The sequence below is a fragment of the Pseudophryne corroboree genome (assembly GCF_028390025.1).
Source record: "Pseudophryne corroboree isolate aPseCor3 chromosome 3 unlocalized genomic scaffold, aPseCor3.hap2 SUPER_3_unloc_97, whole genome shotgun sequence".
Taxonomy (NCBI): Eukaryota; Metazoa; Chordata; class Amphibia; order Anura; family Myobatrachidae; genus Pseudophryne; species Pseudophryne corroboree.
Window position 1 is genome coordinate 338,115 of NW_026967593.1, and position 25,764 is coordinate 363,878.

Genomic DNA, 25,764 nt, shown 5'->3' on the forward strand with positions numbered 1-25,764 from the left:
GAGGTTAGGGCGCATTGGGAAACACCCCCTAGGGTGGATAAAGCACTCACACGCTTATCAAAACAGGTGGCTCTACCCTCTCCTGAGACGGCTGCCCTTAAGGATCCTGCTGATAGAAAGCAGGAGGGTATCCTAAAATGTATTTACACACATACTGGTGTTATACTGCGACCAGCAATCGCCTCAGCCTGGATGTGCAGTGCTGGGTTGGCTTGGTCGGATTCCCTGACTGAAAATATTGATACCCTAGATAGGGACAGTATATTACTGACTATAGAGCATTTAAAAGATGCTTTTCTATATATGCGTGATGCACAGCGGGATATTTGCCGACTGGCATCGAGAGTGAGTGCGCTGTCCATTTCTGCCAGAAGAGGGTTATGGACGCGACAGTGGTCAGGTGATGCAGATTCCAAAAGGCATATGGAAGTATTGCCTTATAAAGGGGAGGAGTTATTTGGGGTAGGTCTTTCAGACCTGGTAGCCACGGCAACGGCTGGGAAATCCACATTTTTACCCCAGGTCGCCTCTCAACATAAGAAGACGCTGTATTATCAGGCGCAGTCCTTTCGTCCCCATAAGGGCAAGCGAGCGAAAGGCTCCTCATTTCTGCCCCGTGGCAGAGGGAGAGGGAAAAGGCTGCGGCAAACAGCCAATTCCCAGGAACAGAAGCCCTCTCCCGCTTCTGCCAAGTCCTCAGCATGACGCTGGGGCTTTACAAGCGGACTTAGGCACGGTGGGGGCACGTCTCAAGAATTTCAGCGCGCAGTGGGCTCACTCGCAAGTAGACCCCTGGGTCCTTCAGGTGGTATCTCAGGGGTACAAATTGGAATTCGAGACATCTCCCCCTCGCCGTTTCCTAAAGTCTGCTTTACCGACGTCTCCCTCCGACAGGGAGGCGGTATTGGAGGCCATTCACAAGCTGTATTCTCAGCAGGTGATAATCAAGGTACCCCTCCTGCAACAGGGCAAGGGGTATTATTCAACGCTGTTTGTGGTACCGAAGCCGGACGGCTCGGTGAGACCTATTTTAAATCTGAAATCCTTGAACACTTACATACAAAGGTTCAAGTTCAAGATGGAGTCACTAAGAGCAGTGATCGCGAACCTGGAAGAAGGGGACTATATGGTGTCTTTGGACATCAAGGATGCTTACCTCCATGTCCCAATTTACCCTTCTCACCAAGGGTACCTCAGGTTTGTGGTACAGAACTGTCACTATCAGTTTCAGACGCTGCCATTTGGATTGTCCACGGCATCCCGGGTCTTTACCAAGGTAATGGCCGAAATGATGATACTCCTTCGAAGAAAAGGCGTCTTATTTATCCCTTACTTGGACGATCTCCTGATAAGGGCAAGATCCAAGGAACAGTTAGTAGTCGGAGTAGCACTATCTCAAGTAGTGCTACGGCAGCACGGGTGGATTCTAAATATCCCAAAATCGCAGCTGATTCCGACGACACGTCTGCTGTTCCTAGGGATGATTCTGGACACAGTCCAGAAAAAGGTGTTTCTCCCGGAGGAGAAAGCCAGGGAGTTATCGGAGCTAGTCAGAAACCTCCTGAAACCAGACCGGGTCTCAGTGCATCAATGCACAAGGGTCCTGGGGAAAATGGTGGCTTCCTACGAAGCGATTCCATTCGGCAGATTCCACGCAAGAACATTTCAGTGGGATCTGCTGGACAAATGGTCCGGATCGCATCTTCACATGCATCAGCGGATAACCCTGTCCCCAAGGACAAGGGTGTCTCTCCTGTGGTGGTTGCAGAGTGTTCATCTTCTAGAGGGCCGCAGATTCGGCATTCAGGACTGGGTCCTGGTGACCACGGATGCCAGCCTGAGAGGCTGGGGAGCAGTCACACAGGGAAGAAATTTCCAGGGCTTGTGGTCAAGCCTGGAGATATCACTTCACATAAATATCCTGGAACTAAGGGCCATTTACAATGCTCTAAGCCAAGCAAGACCTCTGCTTCAGGGTCAGCCGGTGTTGATCCAGTCAGACAACATCACGGCAGTCGCCCACGTAAACAGACAGGGCGACACAAGAAGCAGGAGGGCGATGGCAGAAGCTGCAAGGATTCTTCGCTGGGCGGAAAATCATGTGATAGCACTGTCAGCAGTGTTCATTCCGTGAGTGGACAACTGGGAAGCAGACTTCCTCAGCAGGCACGACCTCCACCTGGGAGAGTGGGGACTTCATCCAGAAGTCTTCCACATGATTGTGAACCGTTGGGAAAAACCAAAGGTGGACATGATGGCGTCCCGCCTCAACAAAAAACTAGACAGGTATTGCGCCAGGTCAAGGGACCCTCAGGCAATAGCTGTGGACGCTCTGGTAACACCGTGGGTGTACCAGTCAGTGTATGTGTTCCCTCCTCTGCCTCTCATACCCAAGGTACTGAGAATTATAAGACGGAGAGGAGTAAGAACTATACTTGTGGCTCCGGATTGGCCAAGAAGGACTTGGTACCCGGAACTTCAAGAGATGCTCACAGAGGACCCGTGGCCTCTACCTCTAAGAAGGGACCTGCTCCAGCAGGGACCCTGTCTGTTCCAAGACTTACCGCGGCTGCGTTTGACGGCATGGCGGTTGAACGCCGGATCTTGAAGGAAAAAGGCATTCCGGATGAAGTCATCCCTACCCTGATCAAATTCAGGAAGGATGTAACCGCACAGCATTATCACCGTATTTGGCGAAAATATGTTGCGTGGTGCGAGGCCAGGAAGGCCCCTACAGAGGAATTTCAACTGGGTCGTTTCCTGCATTTCCTGCAAACAGGACTGTCTATGGGCCTAAAATTAGGGTCCATTAAGGTTCAAATTTCGGCCCTGTCGATTTTCTTCCAGAAAGAACTGGCTTCAGTTCCTGAAGTTCAGACGTTTGTCAAGGGGGTACTGCATATACAGCCTCCTTTTGTGCCTCCAGTGGCACCTTGGGATCTCAATGTAGTTTTGGGGTTCCTAAAATCACATTGGTTCGAACCACTTACCACTGTGGACTTAAAATATCTCACATGGAAAGGGGTAATGCTGTTGGCCCTGGCTTCAGCCAGGCGCGTGTCAGAATTGGCGGCTTTGTCCTATAAAAGCCCTTACCTAATTTTTCATACGGATAGGGCAGAATTGAGGACTTGTCCTCAATTTCTCCCTAAGGTGGTTTCAACGTTTCACCTGAACCAGCCTATTGTGGTACCTGCGGCTACTAGGGACTTGGAGGACTCCAAGTTGCTGGACGTAGTCAGGGCCCTGAAAATATATGTTTCCAGGACGGCTGGAGTCAGAAAAGCTGACTCGCTGTTTATCCTGTATGCACCCAACAAGCTGAGTGCTCCTGCTTCTAAGCAGACTATTGCTCGTTCGATTTGTAGTACAATTCGGCTTGCACATTCTGTGGCAGGCCTGCCACAGCCAAAATCTGTAAAAGCCCATTCCACAAGGAAGGTGGGCTCATCTTGGGTGGCTGCCCGAGGGGTCTCGGCGTTACAACTTTGCCGAGCAGCTACTTGGTCAGGGGCAAACACGTTTGCTAAATTCTACAAATTTGATACCCTGGCTGAGGAGGACCTGGAGTTCTCTCTTTTGGTGCTGCAGAGTCATCCGCACTCTCCCGCCCGTTTGGGAGCTTTGGTATAATCCCCATGGTCCTTACGGAGTTCCCAGCATCCACTAGGACGTCAGAGAAAATAAGAATTTACTCACCGGTAATTCTATTTCTCGTAGTCCGTAGTGGATGCTGGGCGCCCATCCCAAGTGCGGATTGTCTGCAATACTTGTACATAGTTATTGTTAACTAATCGGGTTATTGTTGTTGTGAGCCATCCTTTTCGAGAGGCTCCTCTGTTATCATACTGTTAACTGGGTTCAGATCACAAGTTGTACGGTGTGATTGGTGTGGCTGGTATGAGTCTTACCCGGGATTCAAAATCCTTCCTTATTGTGTACGCTCGTCCGGGCACAGTATCCTAACTGAAGCTTGGAGGAGGGTCATAGGGGGAGGAGCCAGTGCTCACCAGGTAGTCCTAAAGCTTTACTTTTGTGCCCAGTCTCCTGCGGAGCCGCTAATCCCCATGGTCCTTACGGAGTGCCCAGCATCCACTACGGACTACGAGAAATAGAATTACCGGTGAGTAAATTCTTATTTTATCCTGCATGCACCCAACAAGCTGGGTGCTCCTGCTTCAAAGCAGACTATTGCTCGCTGGATCTGTAGCACGATTCAGCTGGCACATTCTGCGGCTGGACTGCTGCATCCTAAATCAGTAAAAGCCCATTCCACACGGAAGGTGGGCTCTTCTTGGGCGGCTGCCCGAGGGGTCTCGGCTTTACAGCTTTGCCGAGCTGCTACTTGGTCGGGTTCAAACACATTTGCAAAATTCTATAAGTTTGATACCCTGGCTGAGGAGGACCTTGAGTTTGCTCATTCGGTGCTGCAGAGTCATCCGCACTCTCCCGTCCGTTTGGGAGCTTTGGTATAATCCCCATGGTCCTTACGGAGTTCCCAGCATCCACTAGGACGGCAGAGAAAATAAGAATTTACTCACCGGTAATTCTATTTCTCGTAGTCCGTAGTGGATGCTGGGCGCCCGTCCCAAGTGCGGACTCTCTGCAATACATGTATATAGTTATTGCTTAACTTAAGGGTTATTGTTATAAGCCACCTTTTGAATGAGGCTCAGTTTTTTGTTCATACTGTTAACTGGGTATAGTTATCACGAGTTGTACGGTGTGATTGGTGTGGCTGGTATGAGTCTTATCCTGGATTCCAAATCCTTTCCTTGTAATGTCAGCTCTTCCGGGCACAGTTTCCATAACTGAGGTCTGGAGGAGGGTCATAGAGGGAGGAGCCAGTGCACACCAGATAGTTCCTAATCTTTCTTTTAGAGTGCCCAGTCTCCTTCAGAGCCCGTCTATTCCCCATGATCCTTACGGAGTTCCCAGCATCCACTACGGACTACGAGAAATAGAATTACCAGTGAGTAAATTCTTATTTTTGTGGCCACACCCCTTCCCCATAAAGCCATGCCACTATGTATTTTTGCGCGCGCCTACGGCGCGCACTGCCCCTGTTTTGCATGCAGGGGTGGGGCTCCGATGCCGTTTCTTGCACACAGTGCTAAAATGTCTAGTTACGGGACTGTTGCTAGGTATCCATTTCTCTGGCCCTGAGCAGGTCCCCCTCACCAGATCCTCTCCAGGGGTGAGGGGGTGGACTTGGATGGGATGTGTGGGGGGGGGGGGGGGCAAAGCATTTCATCGCACCTGCGCCCACCGCTCGCTAGTTCCGCCACTGGATTGGCTGGTAGTGAATATCCGGAAGTGCCAAAGATGGTCAGTTGAGCTAATTGCACTGGCCATAAGTCTTGGATCTCCCATTCACATCAATTGGACTTATCAATAGGCCTCGTCAGCAAAGAGGTCATTCTTGTTCATCATGGCATGTTGTTTGTCCAAAGCAAAGGTCCATCAGATATTCATTATCATGTCCTCTTTCTCCTGACATGAAAACCTCATAAAATGTCATTAAGTTCTGGTTATCTAAATACAAGGGTCTCTATTGATAGATACGAACTCTCTGTCAGGTGATAGAACACAAAGGTCGAGAAGAAAACATTACTGTCAGGAGAATTACCTCTATATGAGAATTGAGATATTAATTACCGATGCTAAAATGCTATATGTATAAAAGCTAGTGATGAGCGGGTTCGGATCCTCGGGATCCGAACCCGCCCGAACTTCACCTTTTTTTTCACGGGTCCGAGCGACTCGGATCCTCCCACCTTGCTCGGTTAACCCGAGCGCGCCCGAACGTCATCATCCCGCTGTCGGATTCTCGCGAGATTCGGATTCTATATAAGGAGCCGCGCGTCGCCGACATTTTCACATGTGCATTGAGATTGATAGGGAGAGGACGTGGCTGGCGTCCTCTCCGTTATAGTAGAAAAGAGTAAAGACTGAGTGACTTAGTTATAATAGTGGGGAGGATTGGGGACGGGGAGCACCTGTATGGTGTATGCTGCAAGCTGATCTTGAGTGTCAGTGTCAATTACTTCTTGTTTCCCCGTGCGATGAAATACCCGCTGTCCTGTGTTATTTAGTATTCTGTAATTAAACCTTGGTCCCTGTCTGAGTGTTCTAATTGACTGTACAATTTGCTGAGGTGTACTGGTGACATTAAGACATGCCTAATTACCGCTTATATATACAGGAGAGGCCACCGGTGGAGTAGCAATGGAAAGCTTAGGTAGCAGAAGCTGATAGAAATCAGGGGAAGAAGCAGAAAGATGTGAAGCAGAAGAGTCACTTGATATTATAGATGCCAGTTGCTGGATATTGTCATGTAGCGTGTCTGCATCCTGTGTTGATTTCCTATGCTGTTCTTGTTGTGGGCTTGCGTGGGCATAGCTATATGTAGTGGGTGAACTGTGTGTTTGCTGCGTGCTGCCAGTGAGTGGAGGGGGGCTGAGCTCAGCGCGCCCTGTGCTGCTGGAGAAGTGCCAGAAGCTGGTGGCTGTGGAATATGAGACGCCTGTGGAACCTGAGAAAGTGTATTTTGAGAAACAGCAAACTGGATAAGAGTTGTGTCATCCTCAATAGATGAAATATCATTAGGTGCATTTTGTAGTGACTGTAATTCTTTCACAGGGTATAGTGATGCTGGTAATGATGTGATATTATTGTATGGTGGAGGATTGTTATGTGAGTTTGCAATGTCAGTAAATGTTTCAATACAGAGGTTAGTCTTAACATTATCTGCAGTCCAGTTACACATTTCTTTTTTCCACAAATCTAAAACTTGTAAATGCTTAATGCGACCATTAGGTTTTATAACTGACTTTATTTTTATTTTTTCAAGAGACTGAAGCACCGCGGGGTTAAAACTTCCCATAATAGGAAATGGTATTGCCTCATTCTGCGTGATGTCACTACACTTTGAAATAAACTGGACGAACGGTCGCCCATAAATGCTAAGCATACAATTCACTGCGGTACCATCATTACAATTTGACAAGTCACTTCCCGTTTTTCTACAACAACTCTATCTTATTTCTCCCAATTTAAAGCCCAGACTGCTCTTTTGTGGCCACAAAAAGAGTCTCCAATAGACAGCGTAGCAGCGTCTTTCATAAATGTGGTTTTGCCAAACGTATAACTTATAACAACAAGTGACTCACTTCCTTATTACCTCATTCCTGATTTTTCTTCATCAGTTATCCGGATTTTCTGAAGTAAAAGGTCTGTAGAGCGTGCCTTTATAAGCAGATCGTCCAGATAGGGGACAGTCGTCACACCCTGCTTCTGAAGTAGGGTCATTATGACTGCCATGACCTTTGTGAACACTCTGGGAGCAGGAGAGAGACCAAAAGGAAGGGCCTGGAACTGGAAATGAGTGTCCTGTATCGCGAACCGGAGAAAAGCCTGATGAGGAGGCCAAATGGGAACATGTAAGTATGCATCCTTGGTGTCTAAGGATGCCAGAAACTAGTTTTGCTCAAAACCCGCAATAACAGACTGGAGGGATTCCATCTTGAACTTGAAAACCCTCAAATACGGATTGAGATCCTTCAAGTTCAGGATTGGTCTGACCGAGCCGTCCGGCTTTGGTACAAGAAACAGGCTTGAGTGATAGCCCTGTTTCCGATGATGAGAGGGAACAGGGATTTTGGATAGAAGCTTCTGGACCGCTGCCAGCAAGGCAACTCCTCTGTCGTCAGAAACTGGTAAACCCGTGGTAAATAAATGTTGAGGCGGTCGGACTTGAAAATCGAGCTTGTAACCGCAAATGATGAGATCCCTGACCCAAGCATCTGGACAGGATTGTACCCAGGCCTCCCTAAAATCCCACAGACGAGCTCCCACCCTGTGGTCTCCCAGGTGGGCGGGAAGCCCGTCATGCGGTGGTAGCCGTGGAGGACTTAACCTCTGACTGGGTTAGGCTGTGGAACCTCTGCCTCTACCTCTATGGCCACGGGCGACAGAAGATCCTCCCCTGCCCTGTCCTCGAAACCTAGAAGGAGCACAAAAGGATTGAAAGGAGGGACCCCTATAGGGCCTGCGAGAGGCTGGAGCAGCAGAAGGAAGATAAGTCGACTTACCTCCAGTAGCCTGAGAAATCCAGGCATCCAGATCCTTACCGAAACAGGACCTCTCCTGTAAAGGGCAACACTTCTGCTGCCCTTTTGGACTCTGTATCCACCTGCCATTGCCGCAGCCAGAGAGCTCTGAGAACCGAAATTGCTAAAGCGGAATCCTAGCTCTGAGAATACAGATGTCCTTGGAAGCCTCGCAAAGATAAAGGGCTGATTCGCGGATGTGTTCTGCCAACAGAATAAGTTGATCCACTGGCAAATCATCACGAAGTCCAGAGGACAATTGTTCCGCCCAAGCTTCCATTGCCTTGTTGACCCAACAACCTACCTGCACCGGGCGATATAATACCCCCGCCGCCGAGTAAATAGTCTTCAAGGTGGATTCCAACTTCCTATCCGACGCTTCCTTCAGCGAAGTCGCTCCAGGAATCGGCAGAACTGTCTTCTTAGATGAGACACCGAAGGCTCTACAATCGGAGAGGTCTCATAACGCTTCCTGTTATCTGTGGGAAAAGGATAGGAAGACAACATTTTTCTTGATACCTGAAATTTTGCATCCGGATGTTTCAAGCCGCCGTTATGAGCGCATCCAGCTCCTCTGAAACTGGAAAGGTCACCGACAGGAATTGGTTGGTGACAAACCTTGAAGGGCATAAGGTGTCCTGCTCCATCTCCTCCACCTGTAATACTGAGCGAATAGCAGTAATAAGAGCCTCAATACCCTGAGCTACTGGTTCAGAGTCCTCGTACACCTGATCGTCATCAGTATCCGGTATATCTACCACCGCCTCATCTAATAGAGGCATATCATAATCAGATTCCTGTAACACAGAGGCTAGCAATCTCTTTTTTGAAGCCTGTGGAGGGGGACTAAAGGACGGGGCTTGGGAAGGGATTACAGCCCTAGAGAGACCTTCAACTGATTTCACCAGGGAATGAGCCCATGCTGGTTCAGGCTCCGGTATCGGGAAAAGCTGTCGGACCCGGGCCGTCTCTCTATCTTCCTGAAAAGCCTTCAGTTCCCCAGTCAACAGGGACATAACCTCTGTGAGCTGAGTTGTCCATGCAGGGGCGCTCTGGGTCTCTAATGAGGGCTGAGCAGAAGGCTCTGACACACAATCCTCACATAAAGGGGAATTTTCAGACTGTCCCTGGGAGAATTTTACAGAACATTTCTGACATTGGAAAATGTTCTGTGCTGCCTTGGAGCCCTTTCCTGCCATAGCAGCACCTGTCACCCTCCCCCACACACACAGCAATAGGCAGAAGGGGAGGGAGGGGGAAGAGCCGGGAGAAGCGCAGCCACAGCAGCCCTGATAGTAAAAGGTACAGGTGCCTCACTGTTCCACTAGTGCCCCCCAGTCCCCACTGAAACTGTCTCACTGACCGGAATGATGCCTCTGAGTCTCCCCTTCTCCACGCTGCAGCTTTGTAAAATGGCTGCCAGCGCGCGCTGAGCCCAGCGGTGCAGAGCGGGGTTAAGCCCCCCCTGTAATGGCGCCAAATTCAAACTTGCAAGGCGCCTCCAGTGGAATCCCCGTGCCGGCTCTGTGGGCCGCGCTGAGCGGGGAGCTGCGAGCGGAGGGAGCGGGAGAAAGTGAGCCGGGGACGGAGACCAGAACGGAGAGCGGGGAGTAGGGAGAGCCACTGTAAATTAGAGCGGGGAGTGATGTGAGCCGCCGGAGACCAGAGCGGAGAGCGGGGAGTAGGGAGAGCCACTGTAAATTAGAGCGGGGAGTGATGTGAGCCGCCGGAGACCAGAGCGGAGAGCGGGGAGTAGGGAGAGCCACTGTAAATTAGAGCGGGGAGTGATGTGAGCCGCCGGAGACCAGAACGGAGAGCGGGGAGTAGGGAGAACCACTGTAAATTAGAGCGGGGAGTGATGTGAGCCGCCGGAGACCACAGCGGGGAGCGGGGAGTAGGGAGAGCCACTGTAAACTAGAGCGGGGAGTGATGTGAGCCGCCGGAGACCAGAGCGGGGAGTAGGGAGTAGTGAGAGCCACTGTAAATTAGAGCGGGGAGTGATGTGAGCCGCCAGAGACCAGAGCGGGGAGTAGGGAGAGCCACTGTAAATTAGAGCGGGGAGTGATGTGAGCCGCCAGAGACCAGAGCGGGGAGCGGGGAGTAGGGAGAGCCACTGTAAATTAGAGCGGGGAGTGATGTGAGCCGCCAGAGACCAGAGCGGAGAGCGGGGAGTAGGGAGAGCCACTGTAAATTAGAGCGGGGAGTGATGTGAGCCGCCGGAGACCAGAACGGAGAGCGGGGAGTAGGTAGAGCCACTGTAAATTAGAGCGGGGAGTGATGTGAGCCGCCGGAGACCACAGCGGGGAGCGGGGAGTAGGGAGAGCCACTGTAAACTAGAGCGGGGAGTGATGTGAGCCGCCGGAGACCAGAGCGGGGAGCGGGGAGTAGGGAGAGCCACTGTAAATTAGAGCGGGGAGTGAAGTGAGCCGCCGGAGTCCACAGCGGGGAGCGGGGAGTAGGGAGAGCCACTGTAAATTAGAGCGGGGAGTGATGTGAGCCGCCGGAGACCACAGCGGGGAGCGGGGAGTAGGGAGAGCCACTGTAAACTAGAGCGGGGAGTGATGTGAGCCGCCGGAGACCAGAGCGGGGAGCGGGGAGTAGGGAGAGCCACTGTAAATTAGAGCGGGGAGTGATGTGAGCCGCCGGAGACCACAGCGGGGAGCGCGGGGGTTTGTGGCGCGGCTGAGTACTTTCTCTTAGCTCCTGCATTAGACATCAAGCAGGTCTTTACTTACTGGGTGAACCAACTGTTTAGACTAAAGTTTCTACTCACCACTGCTGCTGATGGAGTGTCCCCGCCACCCGCCACACGCAGTGGTGTCTGGCCACATATACTTACCACTGCCGTGCTGCCGGAATCTTCTGCAGACGGAGCGGCCCGACACGCGCCGCGCACAGCGGTGTCTGGCCAGCTCCGGAGAGCTCAGTGTCTCCTTCAGCCGGGGACCATCCCGAGCCGCATGCAGCTGTGATGGGACCCCGCCGGCAGCTCCCGCGGTGCAGACTGGCAGTGGCAGAACTGCCAGTCTGTGAAGAATTTTTTTTTATAATTTATTGAGAAAACCCAAGAGTGACCAGCTCCCTTGTGCACAAAACAAAGACTGACTTGGAGGGGGACATAGTAGGGGAGGAACTAGCCACAGTGTTAAGAGTTTTAAAGTCCCAGCTCCCAGTTACTCCCTACTATATCCCCATTGTAACTGCGCTCCAGTGTCCCATAGTGGATAAAGGAGAAATATACAGATCCCACAGCGGGCTGTCCCCCTTTACTACACCTGTACCAGTGTCTGGTCGCGGAGGATCCCTGGAGGAGCTTGGGGATCTCTAGTCATGGACCCATATACTGGAACCTTGTTGTTGTGTCTGGAGGCCATGAGGTCCACATCCGGCTGGCCCCACTTGTGTAACAGGAGCTGGAAAACCACTGGGTGTAGGGACCATTCTCTGTTGTGTACATCGCGACGGCTGATGAAGTCTACATCTTAGTTTAGAACTCCTGGGATGAAGACCGCAGCGATGGCTAGGAGGTGGCGTTCGGCCCACTGCAGAACGTGAACTACTTCCTTCATTGTCAACCAACTGCAGGTGCCTCCCTGATTGTTTAGGTTGATTACTGCTGTGGCATTGTTGGATTGGATCTGAAAGGGTTTGCCCAGAAGAACTTCCAGCACCAGAATGAGTTCTCTGTAGACAACTAATAACTCAAGGTCGTTTATCGGTAAGCAGGTTTCTGCATGTATGTTGTCTGGTTACTGGGCCCCATCCGGAGACTGGCATCCGTGGTAAGCAATACCCAATCCAGGATCCATAAGGGTCGCACCTTGTTCAGATGTGCCGTCTGGAGCCACCAGACTAGTGGCAGTCTGACCTTCGGAGAGAGGACCATCGTTTGGGACCAGAACTGATGTGGTTGTCCAGTCATCCGGGTCAGGATCAGGTGTCATAGAGCGTAGCGCTCAGGTCTGAATTCCCCCCTTTGTCTGTGTGACAGGAAGGAGGAAACTGATTCATGCCGTTATCTCCTTTTATAATGTCATTTATTATCCTGATTGGATGGAAGAGACATGGAGGGCTCACCCCCGGAGATAGTGTATTACTGTATAGAGTGCTGTGACCCCTGTGTAGGTATTATACCATCTGCTTTCTGTGTGAACATCTGGCTGTATGATATCCCCTGGGAATAGGGAGGGGCCTTATCAGGACTTGATTTCAGCGAATAAACATCTTTTTCCTCAAGACGACCGCTTCATCTTGCGACCAGCAGGGGTATGCCAAACGTAGCCCCGTTCTGCTGTCCAGGGTAACCCTGGCATCTCAAAGCTCCGCCTTCAGCCAGCTACCATGAAGAGCCCTGGTCAGGTGACCAGTGGGGATCAGTGTAAAACCTACAGTGACCGCTAGTGTACACAGGTATTTATCTCCATTATTACACACACAAATGTTGTACAGCCAGTATAATCTTGTCAGAGGGGCCGCACACCATTACATTACAGCCTGTACTGGTACCAGGGGGAGCATATAAATAGTAAATACACCAGCTCCTTTATCTCAGGCACTGGCTTATGTCCAGCAGAGCACTGCTCCTCCACACACCCTGCTACACAGCCTTGTACTGGTACCAGGGGGAGCATATAAATAGTAAATACACCAGCTCCTTTATCTCAGGCACTGGCTTATTCCCAGCAGAGCACTGCTCCTCCACAGACCCTGCTACACAGCATTGTACTGGTACCAGGGGGAGCATATAAATAGTAAATACACCAGCTCCTTTATCTCAGGCACTGGCTTATGTCCAGCAGAGCACTGCTCCTCCACAGACCCTGCTACACAGCCTTGTACTGGTACCAGGGGGAGCATATAAATAGTAAATACACCAGCTCCTTTATCTCAGGCACTGGCTTATTCCCAGCAGAGCACTGCTCCTCCACAGACCCTGCTACACAGCATTGTACTGGTACCAGGGGGAGCATATAAATAGTAAATACACCAGCTCCTTTATCTCAGGCACTGGCTTATGCCCAGCAGAGCACTGCTCCTCCACAGACCCTGCTACACAGCCTTGTACTGGTACCAGGAGGAGCATATAAATAGTAAATACACCAGCTCCTTTATCTCAGGCACTGGCTTATGCCCAGCAGAGCACTGCTCCTCCACAGACCCTGCTACACAGCCTGTACTGGTACCAGGGGGGAGCATATAAATAGTAAATACACCAGCTCCTTTATCTCAGGCACTGGCTTATGCCCAGCAGAGCGCTGCTCCTCCACAGACCCTGCTACACAGCCTTGTACTGGTACCAAGGGGGAGCATATAAATAGTAAATACACCAGCTCCTTTATCTCAGGCACTGGCTTATGCCCAGCAGAGCACTGCTCCTCCACAGACCCTGCTACACAGCCTTGTACTGGTACCAAGGGGGAGCATATAAATAGTAATACACCAGCTCCTTTATCTCAGGCACTGGCTTATGCCCAGCAGAGCACTGCTCCTCCACAGACCCTGCTACACAGCCTGTACTGGTACCAGGGGGAGCATATAAATAGTAAATACACCAGCTCCTTTATCTCAGGCACTGGCTTATGTCCAGCAGAGCGCTGCTCCTCCACAGACCCTGCTACACAGCCTGTACTGGTACCAGGGGGAGCATATAAATAGTAAATACACCAGCTCCTTTATCTCAGGCACTGGCTTATGTCCAGCAGAGCACTGCTCCTCCACAGACCCTGCTACACAGCCTGTACTGGTACCAGGGGGAGCATATAAATAGTAAATACACCAGCTCCTTTATCTCAGGCACTGGCTTATGCCCAGCAGAGCACTGCTCCTCCACAGACCCTGCTACACAGCCTTGTACTGGTACCAAGGGGGAGCATATAAATAGTAATACACCAGCTCCTTTATCTCAGGCACTGGCTTATGCCCAGCAGAGCGCTGCTCCTCCACAGACCCTGCTACACAGCCTTGTACTGGTACCAGGGGGGAGCATATAAATAGTAAATACACCAGCTCTTTTATCTCAGGCACTGGCTTATGCCCAGCAGAGCACTGCTCCTCCACAGACCCTGCTACACAGCCTGTACTGGTACCAGGGGGAGCATATAAATAGTAAATACACCAGCTCCTTTATCTCAGGCACTGGCTTATGCCCAGCAGAGCACTGCTCCTCCACAGACCCTGCTACACAGCCTGTACTGGTACCAGGGGGAGCATATAAATAGTAAATACACCAGCTCCTTTATCTCAGGCACTGGCTTATGCCCAGCAGAGCACTGCTCCTCCACAGACCCTGCTACACAGCCTTGTACTGGTACCAAGGGGGAGCATATAAATAGTAATACACCAGCTCCTTTATCTCAGGCACTGGCTTATGCCCAGCAGAGCGCTGCTCCTCCCCAGACCCTGCTACACAGCCTGTACTGGTACCAGGGGGGAGCATATAAATAGTAAATACACCAGCTCCTTTATCTCAGGCACTGGCTTATGCCCAGCAGAGCACTGCTCCTCCACAGAGCCTGCTACACAGCCTTGTACTGGTACCAGGGGGAGCATATAAATAGTAAATACACCAGCTCCTTTATCTCAGGCACTGGCTTATGCCCAGCAGAGCACTGCTCCTCCACAGACCCTGCTACACAGCCTTGTACTGGTACCAGGGGGGAGCATATAAATAGTAAATACACCAGCTCCTTTATCTCAGGCACTGGCTTATGCCCAGCAGAGCACTGCTCCTCCACAGACCCTGCTACACAGCCTGTACTGGTACCAAGGGGGAGCATATAAATAGTAAATACACCAGCTCCTTTATCTCAGGCACTGGCTTATGCCCAGCAGAGCACTGCTCCTCCACAGACCCTGCTACACAGCCTGTACTGGTACCAGGGGGAGCATATAAATAGTAAATACACCAGCTCCTTTATCTCAGGCACTGGCTTATGCCCAGCAGAACGCTGCTCCTCCACAGACCCTGCTACACAGCCTGTACTGGTACCAGGGGGGAGCATATAAATAGTAAATACACCAGCTCCTTTATCTCAGGCACTGGCTTATGCCCAGCAGAGCGCTGCTCCTCCACAGACCCTGCTACACAGCCTGTACTGGTACCAAGGGGGAGCATATAAATAGTAAATACACCAGCTCCTTTATCTCAGGCACTGGCTTATGCCCAGCAGAGCACTGCTCCTCCACAGAGCCTGCTACACAGCCTTGTACTGGTACCAGGGGGAGCATATAAATAGTAAATACACCAGCTCCTTTATCTCAGGCACTGGCTTATGCCCAGCAGAGCACTGCTCATCCACAGACCCTGCTACACAGCCTGTACTGGTACCAGGGGGAGCATATAAATAGTAAATACACCAGCTCCTTTATCTCAGGCACTGGCTTATGCCCAGCAGAGCACTGCTCCTCCACAGAGCCTGCTACACAGCCTTGTACTGGTACCAGGGGGAGCATATAAATAGTAAATACACCAGCTCCTTTATCTCAGGCACTGGCTTATGCCCAGCAGAGCACTGCTCCTCCACAGACCCTGCTACACAGCCTTGTACTGGTACCAGGGGGGAGCATATAAATAGTAAATACACCAGCTCCTTTATCTCAGGCACTGGCTTATGCCCAGCAGAGCACTGCTCCTCCACAGACCCTGCTACACAGCCTGTACTGGTACCAAGGGGGAGCATATAAATAGTAAATACACCAGCTCCTTTATCTCAGGCACTGGCTTATGTCCAGCAGAGCACTGCTCCTCCACAGACCCTGCTACACACCTGTACTGGTACCAGGGGGGAGCATATAAATAGTAAATACACCAGCTCCTTTATCTCAGGCACTGGCTTATGTCCAGCAGAGCACTGCTCCTCCACAGACCCTGCTACACAGCCTGTACTGGTACCAGGGGGGAGCATATAAATAGTAATACACCAGCTCCTTTATCTCAGGCACTGGCTTATGCCCAGCAGAGCGCTGCTCCTCCACAGACCCTGCTACACAGCCTTGTACTGGTACCAGGGGGGAGCATATAAATAGTAAATACACCAGCTCCTTTATCTCAGGCACTGGCTTATGCCCAGCAGAGCACTGCTCCTCCACAGACCCTGCTACACAGCCTGTACTGGTACCAAGGGGGAGCATATAAATAGTAAATACACCAGCTCCTTTATCTCAGGCACTGGCTTATGCCCAGCAGAGCACTGCTCCTCCACAGACCCTGCTACACAGCCTGTACTGGTACCAGGGGGAGCATATAAATAGTAAATACACCAGCTCCTTTATCTCAGGCACTGGCTTATGTCCAGCAGAGCGCTGCTCCTCCACAGACCCTGCTACACAGCCTTGTACTGGTACCAGGGGGGAGCATATAAATAGTAAATACACCAGCTCCTTTATCTCAGGCACTGGCTTATGCCCAGCAGAGCACTGCTCCTCCACAGACCCTGCTACACAGCATTGTACTGGTACCAGGGGGGAGCATATAAATAGTAAATACACCAGCTCCTTTATCTCAGGCACTGGCTTATGCCCAGCAGAGCACTGCTCCTCCACAGACCCTGCTACACAGCCTTGTACTGGTACCAGGGGGAGCATATAAATAGTAAATACACCAGCTCCTTTATCTCAGGCACTGGCTTATGCCCAGCAGAGCACTGCTCCTCCACAGACCCTGCTACACAGCCTTGTACTGGTACCAGGGGGAGCATATAAATAGTAAATACACCAGCTCCTTTATCTCAGGCACTGGCTTATGCCCAGCAGAGCACTGCTCCTCCACAGACCCTGCTACACAGCCTTGTACTGGTACCAGGGGGAGCATATAAATAGTAAATACACCAGCTCCTTTATCTCAGGCACTGGCTTATGCCCAGCAGAGCACTGCTCCTCCACAGACCCTGCTACACAGCCTGTACTGGTACCAGGGGGAGCATATAAATAGTAAATACACCAGCTCCTTTATCTCAGGCACTGGCTTATGCCCAGCAGAGCACTGCTCCTCCACAGACCCTGCTACACAGCCTTGTACTGGTACCAAGGGGGAGCATATACATAGTAAATACACCAGCTCCTTTATCTCAGGCACTGGCTTATGCCCAGCAGAGCACTGCTCCTCCCCAGACCCTGCTACACAGCCTTGTACTGGTACCAGGGGGGAGCATATAAATAGTAAATACACCAGCTCCTTTATCTCAGGCACTGGCTTATGCCCAGCAGAGCGCTGCTCCTCCCCAGACCCTGCTACACAGCCTTGTACTGGTACCAGGGGGGAGCATATAAATAGTAAATACACCAGCTCCTTTATCTCAGGCACTGGCTTATGCCCAGCAGAGCACTGCTCCTCCACAGACCCTGCTACACAGCCTTGTACTGGTACCAGGGGGGAGCATATAAATAGTAAATACGCCAGCTCCTTTATCTCAGGCACTGGCTTATGCCCAGCAGAGCACTGCTCCTCCACAGACCCTGCTACACAGCCTTGTACTGGTACCAAGGGGGAGCATATAAATAGTAAATACACCAGCTCCTTTATCTCAGGCACTGGCTTATGCCCAGCAGAGCACTGCTCCTCCACAGACCCTGCTACACAGCCTGTACTGGTACCAGGGGGAGCATATAAATAGTAATACACCAGCTCCTTTATCTCAGGCACTGGCTTATGCCCAGCAGAGCACTGCTCCTCCACAGACCCTGCTACACAGCCTGTACTGGTACCAGGGGGGAGCATATAAATAGTAAATACACCAGCTCCTTTATCTCAGGCACTGGCTTATGTCCAGCAGAGCGCTGCTCCTCCACAGACCCTGCTACACAGCCTTGTACTGGTACCAGGGGGGAGCATATAAATAGTAAATACACCAGCTCCTTTATCTCAGGCACTGGCTTATGCCCAGCAGAGCACTGCTCCTCCACATACCCTGCTACACAGCCTGTACTGGTACCAGGGGGGAGCATATAAATAGTAAATACACCAGCTCCTTTATCTCAGGCACTGGCTTATGCCCAGCAGAGCGCTGCTCCTCCCCAGACCCTGCTACACAGCCTTGTACTGGTACCAGGGGGGAGCATATAAATAGTAAATACACCAGCTCCTTTATCTCAGGCACTGGCTTATGTCCAGCAGAGCACTGCTCCTCCACAGACCCTGCTACACAGCCTGTACTGGTACCAGGGGGAGCATATAAATAGTAAATACACCAGCTCCTTTATCTCAGGCACTGGCTTATGCCCAGCAGAGCACTGCTCCTCCACAGACCCTGCTACACAGCCTTGTACTGGTACCAGGGGGAGCATATAAATAGTAAATACACCAGCTCCTTTATCTCAGGCACCGGCTTATGCCCAGCAGAGCACTGCTCCTCCACAGACCCTGCTACACAGCCTTGTACTGGTACCAGGGGGAGCATATAAATAGTAAATACACCAGCTCCTTTATCTCAGGCACCGGCTTATGCCCAGCAGAGCACTGCTCCTCCACAGACCCTGCTACACAGCCTGTACTGGTACCAGGGGGAGCATATAAATAGTAAATACACCAGCTCCTTTATCTCAGGCACTGGCTTATGTCCAGCAGAGCACTGCTCCTCCACAGACCCTGCTACACAGCCTTGTACTGGTACCAGGGGGGAGCATATAAATAGTAAATACACCAGCTCCTTTATCTCAGGCACTGGCTTATGCCCAGCAGAGCACTGCTCCTCCACAGACCCTGCTACACAGCCTGTACTGGTACCAGGGGGGAGCATATAAATATAAATACACCAGCTCCTTTATCTCAGGCACTGGCTTATGCCCAGCAGAGCGCTGCTCCTCCACAGACCCTGCTACACAGCCTTGTACTGGTACCAGGGGGGAGCATATAAATAGTAAATACACCAGCTCCTTTATCTCAGGCACTGGCTTATGTCCAGCAGAGCGCTGCTCCTCCACAGACCCTGCTACACAGCCTTGTACTGGTACCAAGGGGGAGCATATAAATAGTAAATACACCAGCTCCTTTATCTCAGGCACTGGCTTATGCCCAGCAGAGCACTGCTCCTCCACAGACCCTGCTACACAGCCTTGTACTGGTACCAGGGGGGAGCATATAAATAGTAAATACACCAGCTCCTTTATCTCAGGCACTGGCTTATGTCCAGCAGAGCGCTGCTCCTCCACAGACCCTGCTACACAGCCTGTACTGGTACCAGGGGGAGCATATAAATAGTAAATACACCAGCTCCTTTATCTCAGGCACTGGCTTATGCCCAGCAGAGCACTGCTCCTCCACAGACCCTGCTACACAGCCTGTACTGGTACCAAGGGGAGCATATAAATAGTAAATACACCAGCTCCTTTATCTCAGGCACTGGCTTATGCCCGGCAGAGCACTGCTCCTCCACAGACCCTGCTACACAGCCTGTACTGGTACCAGGGGGGAGCATATAAATAGTAATACACCAGCTCCTTTATCTCAGGCACTGGCTTATGCCCAGCAGAGCACTGCTCCTCCCCAGACCCTGCTACACAGCCTTGTACTGGTACCAAGGGAGAGCATATAAATAGTAAATACACCAGCTCTTTTATCTCAGGCACTGGCTTATGCCCAGCAGAGCACTGCTCCTCCACAGACCCTGCTACACAGCCTGTACTGGTACCAGGGGGAGCATATAAATAGTAAATACACCAGCTCCTTTATCTCAGGCACTGGCTTATGCCCAGCAGAACGCTGCTCCTCCACAGACCCTGCTACACAGCCTGTACTGGTACCAGGGGGGAGCATATAAATAGTAAATACACCAGCTCCTTTATCTCAGGCACTGGCTTATGCCCAGCAGAGCACTGCTCCTCCACAGAGCCTGCTACACAGCCTTGTACTGGTACCAGGGGGAGCATATAAATAGTAAATACACCAGCTCCTTTATCTCAGGCACTGGCTTATGCCCAGCAGAGCACTGCTCCTCCACAGACCCTGCTACACAGCCTTGTACTGGTACCAGGGGGAGCATATAAATAGTACATACACCAGCTCCTTTATCTCAGGCACTGGCTTGTGCCCAGCAGAGCACTGCTCCTCCACAGACCCTGCTACACAGCCTGTACTGGTACCAAGGGGGAGCATATAAATAGTAAATACACCAGCTCCTTTATCTCAGGCACTGGCTTATGCCCAGCAGAGCACTGCTCCTCCACAGACCCTGCTACACAGCCTTGTACTGGTACCAGGGGGGAGCATATAAATAGTAATACACCAGCTCCTTTATCTCAGGCACTGGCTTATGTCCAGCAGAGCGCTGCTCCTCCACAGACCCTGCTACACAGCCTTGTACTGGTACCAGGGGGGAGCATATAAATAGTAAATACACCAGCTCCTTTATCTCAGGCACTGGCTTATGCCCAGCAGAGCACTGCTCCTCCACAGACCCTGCTACACAGCATTGTACTGGTACCAGGGGGGAGCATATAAATAGTAAATACACCAGCTCCTTTATCTCAGGCACTGGCTTATGCCCAGCAGAGCACTGCTCCTCCACAGACCCTGCTACACAGCCTTGTACTGGTACCAGGGGGAGCATATAAATAGTAAATACACCAGCTCCTTTATCTCAGGCACTGGCTTATGCCCAGCAGAGCACTGCTCCTCCACAGACCCTGCTACACAGCCTGTACTGGTACCAGGGGGGAGCATATAAATAGTAAATACACCAGCTCCTTTATCTCAGGCACTGGCTTATGCCCAGCAGAGCGCTGCTCCTCCCCAGACCCTGCTACACAGCCTTGTACTGGTACCAGGGGGGAGCATATAAATAGTAAATACACCAGCTCCTTTATCTCAGGCACTGGCTTATGCCCAGCAGAGCGCTGCTCCTCCCCAGACCCTGCTACACAGCCTTGTACTGGTACCAGGGGGGAGCATATAAATAGTAAATACACCAGCTCCTTTATCTCAGGCACTGGCTTATGCCCAGCAGAGCACTGCTCCTCCACAGACCCTGCTACACAGCCTTGTACTGGTACCAGGGGGGAGCATATAAATAGTAAATACGCCAGCTCCTTTATCCCAGGCACTGGCTTATGCCCAGCAGAGCACTGCTCCTCCACAGACCCTGCTACACAGCCTTGTACTGGTACCAAGGGGGAGCATATAAATAGTAAATACACCAGCTCCTTTATCTCAGGCACTGGCTTATGCCCAGCAGAGCACTGCTCCTCCACAGACCCTGCTACACAGCCTGTACTGGTACCAGGGGGAGCATATAAATAGTAATACACCAGCTCCTTTATCTCAGGCACTGGCTTATGTCCAGCAGAGCACTGCTCCTCCACAGACCCTGCTACACAGCCTGTACTGGTACCAGGGGGGAGCATATAAATAGTAAATACACCAGCTCCTTTATCTCAGGCACTGGCTTATGTCCAGCAGAGCGCTGCTCCTCCACAGACCCTGCTACACAGCCTTGTACTGGTACCAGGGGGGAGCATATAAATAGTAAATACACCAGCTCCTTTATCTCAGGCACTGGCTTATGCCCAGCAGAGCACTGCTCCTCCACAGACCCTGCTACACAGCCTGTACTGGTACCAGGGGGGAGCATATAAATAGTAAATACACCAGCTCCTTTATCTCAGGCACTGGCTTATGCCCAGCAGAGCGCTGCTCCTCCCCAGACCCTGCTACACAGCCTTGTACTGGTACCAGGGGGGAGCATATAAATAGTAAATACACCAGCTCCTTTTTCTCAGGCACTGGCTTATGTCCAGCAGAGCACTGCTCCTCCACAGACCCTGCTACACAGCCTGTACTGGTACCAGGGGGAGCATATAAATAGTAAATACACCAGCTCCTTTATCTCAGGCACTGGCTTATGCCCAGCACAGCGCTGCTCCTCCACAGACCCTGCTACACAGCCTGTACTGGTACCAGGGGGAGCATATAAATAGTAAATACACCAGCTCCTTTATCTCAGGCACTGGCTTATGCCCAGCAGAGCACTGCTCCTCCACAGACCCTGCTACACAGCCTTGTACTGGTACCAGGGGGAGCATATAAATAGTAAATACACCAGCTCCTTTATCTCAGGCACTGGCTTATGCCCAGCAGAGCACTGCTCCTCCACAGACCCTGCTACACAGCCTTGTACTGGTACCAGGGGGGAGCATATAAATAGTAAATACACCAGCTCCTTTATCTCAGGCACTGGCTTATGCCCAGCAGAGCGCTGCTCCTCCACAGACCCTGCTACACAGCCTTGTACTGGTACCAGGGGGAGCATATAAATAGTAAATACACCAGCTCCTTTATCTCAGGCACTGGCTTATGCCCAGCAGAGCACTGCTCCTCCACAGACCCTGCTACACAGCCTTGTACTGGTACCAGGGGGAGCATATAAATAGTAAATACACCAGCTCCTTTATCTCAGGCACTGGCTTATGCCCAGCAGAGCACTGCTCCTCCACAGACCCTGCTACACAGCCTGTACTGGTACCAGGGGGAGCATATAAATAGTAAATACACCAGCTCCTTTATCTCAGGCACTGGCTTATGTCCAGCAGAGCGCTGCTCCTCCACAGACCCTGCTACACAGCCTTGTACTGGTACCAGGGGGGAGCATATAAATAGTAAATACACCAGCTCCTTTATCTCAGGCACTGGCTTATGCCCAGCAGAGCACTGCTCCTCCACAGACCCTGCTACACAGCCTTGTACTGGTACCAGGGGGAGCATATAAATAGTAAATACACCAGCTCCTTTATCTCAGGCACTGGCTTATGCCCAGCAGAGCACTGCTCCTCCACAGACCCTGCTACACAGCCTTGTACTGGTACCAGGGGGGAGCATATAAATAGTAAATACGCCAGCTCCTTTATCTCAGGCACTGGCTTATGCCCAGCAGAGCACTGCTCCTCCACAGACCCTGCTACACAGCCTTGTACTGGTACCAGGGGGGAGCATATAAATAGTAAATACGCCAGCTCCTTTATCTCAGGCACTGGCTTATGCCCAGCAGAGCACTGCTCCTCCACAGACCCTGCTACACAGCCTTGTACTGGTACCAAGGGGGAGCATATAAATAGTAAATACACCAGCTCCTTTATCTCAGGCACTGGCTTATGCCCAGCAGAGCACTGCTCCTCCACAGACCCTGCTACACAGCCTTGTACTGGTACCAGGGGGAGCATATAAATAGTAAATACACCAGCTCCTTTATCTCAGGCACTGGCTTATGCCCAGCAGAGCACTGCTCCTCCACAGACCCTGCTACACAGCCTTGTACTGGTACCAGGGGGGAGCATATAAATAGTAAATACACCAGCTCCTTTATCTCAGGCACTGGCTTATGCCCAGCAGAGCACTGCTCCTCCACAGACCCTGCTACACAGCCTTGTACTGGTACCAGGGGGAGCATATAAATAGTAAATACACCAGCTCCTTTATCTCAGGCACTGGCTTATGCCCAGCAGAGCATTGCTCCTCCACAGACCCTGCTACACAGCCTTGTACTGGTACCAGGGGGAGCATATAAATAGTAAATACACCAGCTCCTTTATCTCAGGCACTGGCTTATGCCCAGCAGAGCGCTGCTCCTCCACAGACCCTGCTACACAGCCTGTACTGGTACCAGGGGGAGCATATAAATAGTAAATACACCAGCTCCTTTATCTCAGGCACTGGCTTATGCCCAGCAGAGCACTGCTCCTCCACAGACCCTGCTACACAGCCTTGTACTGATACCAGGGGGGAGCATATAAATAGTAAATACACCAGCTCCTTTATCTCAGGCACTGGCTTATGCCCAGCAGAGCACTGCTCCTCCACAGACCCTGCTACACAGCCTGTACTGGTACCAGGGGGGAGCATATAAATAGTAAATACACCAGCTCCTTTATCTCAGGCACTGGCTTATGCCCAGCAGAGCACTGCTCCTCCACAGACCCTGCTACAGAGCCTTGTACTGATACCAAGGGGGAGCATATAAATAGTAAATACACCAGCTCCTTTATCTCAGGCACTGGCTTATGTCCAGCAGAGCGCTGCTCCTCCACAGACCCTGCTACACAGCCTTGTACTGGTACCAGGGGGGAGCATATAAATAGTAAATACACCAGCTCCTTTATCTCAGGCACTGGCTTATGTCCAGCAGAGCGCTGCTCCTCCACAGACCCTGCTACACAGCCTGTACTGGTACCAGGGGGAGCATATAAATAGTAAATACACCAGCTCCTTTATCTCAGGCACTGGCTTATGCCCAGCAGAGCACTGCTCCTCCACAGACCCTGCTACACAGCCTGTACTGGTACCAGGGGGAGCATATAAATAGTAAATACACCAGCTCCTTTATCTCAGGCACTGGCTTATGCCCAGCAGAGCACTGCTCCTCCACAGACCCTGCTACACAGCCTTGTACTGGTACCAAGGGGGAGCATATAAATAGTAAATACACCAGCTCCTTTATCTCAGGCACTGGCTTATGCCCAGCAGAGCACTGCTCCTCCACAGACCCTGCTACACAGCCTGTACTGGTACCAGGGGGAGCATATAAATAGTAATACACCAGCTCCTTTATCTCAGGCACTGGCTTATGCCCAGCAGAGCACTGCTCCTCCACAGACCCTGCTACACAGCCTGTACTGGTACCAGGGGGGAGCATATAAATAGTAAATACACCAGCTCCTTTATCTCAGGCACTGGCTTATGTCCAGCAGAGCGCTGCTCCTCCACAGACCCTGCTACACAGCCTTGTACTGGTACCAGGGGGGAGCATATAAATAGTAAATACACCAGCTCCTTTATCTCAGGCACTGGCTTATGCCCAGCAGAGCACTGCTCCTCCACAGACCCTGCTACACAGCCTGTACTGGTACCAGGGGGGAGCATATAAATAGTAAATACACCAGCTCCTTTATCTCAGGCACTGGCTTATGCCCAGCAGAGCGCTGCTCCTCCCCAGACCCTGCTACACAGCCTTGTACTGGTACCAGGGGGGAGCATATAAATAGTAAATACACCAGCTCCTTTATCTCAGGCACTGGCTTATGTCCAGCAGAGCACTGCTCCTCCACAGACCCTGCTACACAGCCTGTACTGGTACCAGGGGGAGCATATAAATAGTAAATACACCAGCTCCTTTATCTCAGGCACTGGCTTATGCCCAGCAGAGCACTGCTCCTCCACAGACCCTGCTACACACCCTTGTACTGGTACCAGGGGGAGCATATAAATAGTAAATACACCAGCTCCTTTATCTCAGGCACTGGCTTATGCCCAGCAGAGCACTGCTCCTCCACAGACCCTGCTACACAGCCTTGTACTGGTACCAGGGGGAGCATATAAATAGTAAATACACCAGCTCCTTTATCTCAGGCACTGGCTTATGCCCAGCAGAGCACTGCTCCTCCACAGACCCTGCTACACAGCCTGTACTGGTACCAGGGGGAGCATATAAATAGTAAATACACCAGCTCCTTTATCTCAGGCACTGGCTTATGTCCAGCAGAGCACTGCTCCTCCACAGACCCTGCTACACAGCCTTGTACTGGTACCAGGGGGGAGCATATAAATAGTAAATACACCAGCTCCTTTATCTCAGACACTGGCTTATGCCCAGCAGAGCACTGCTCCTCCACAGACCCTGCTACACAGCCTTGTACTGGTACCAGGGGGAGCATATAAATAGTAAATACACCA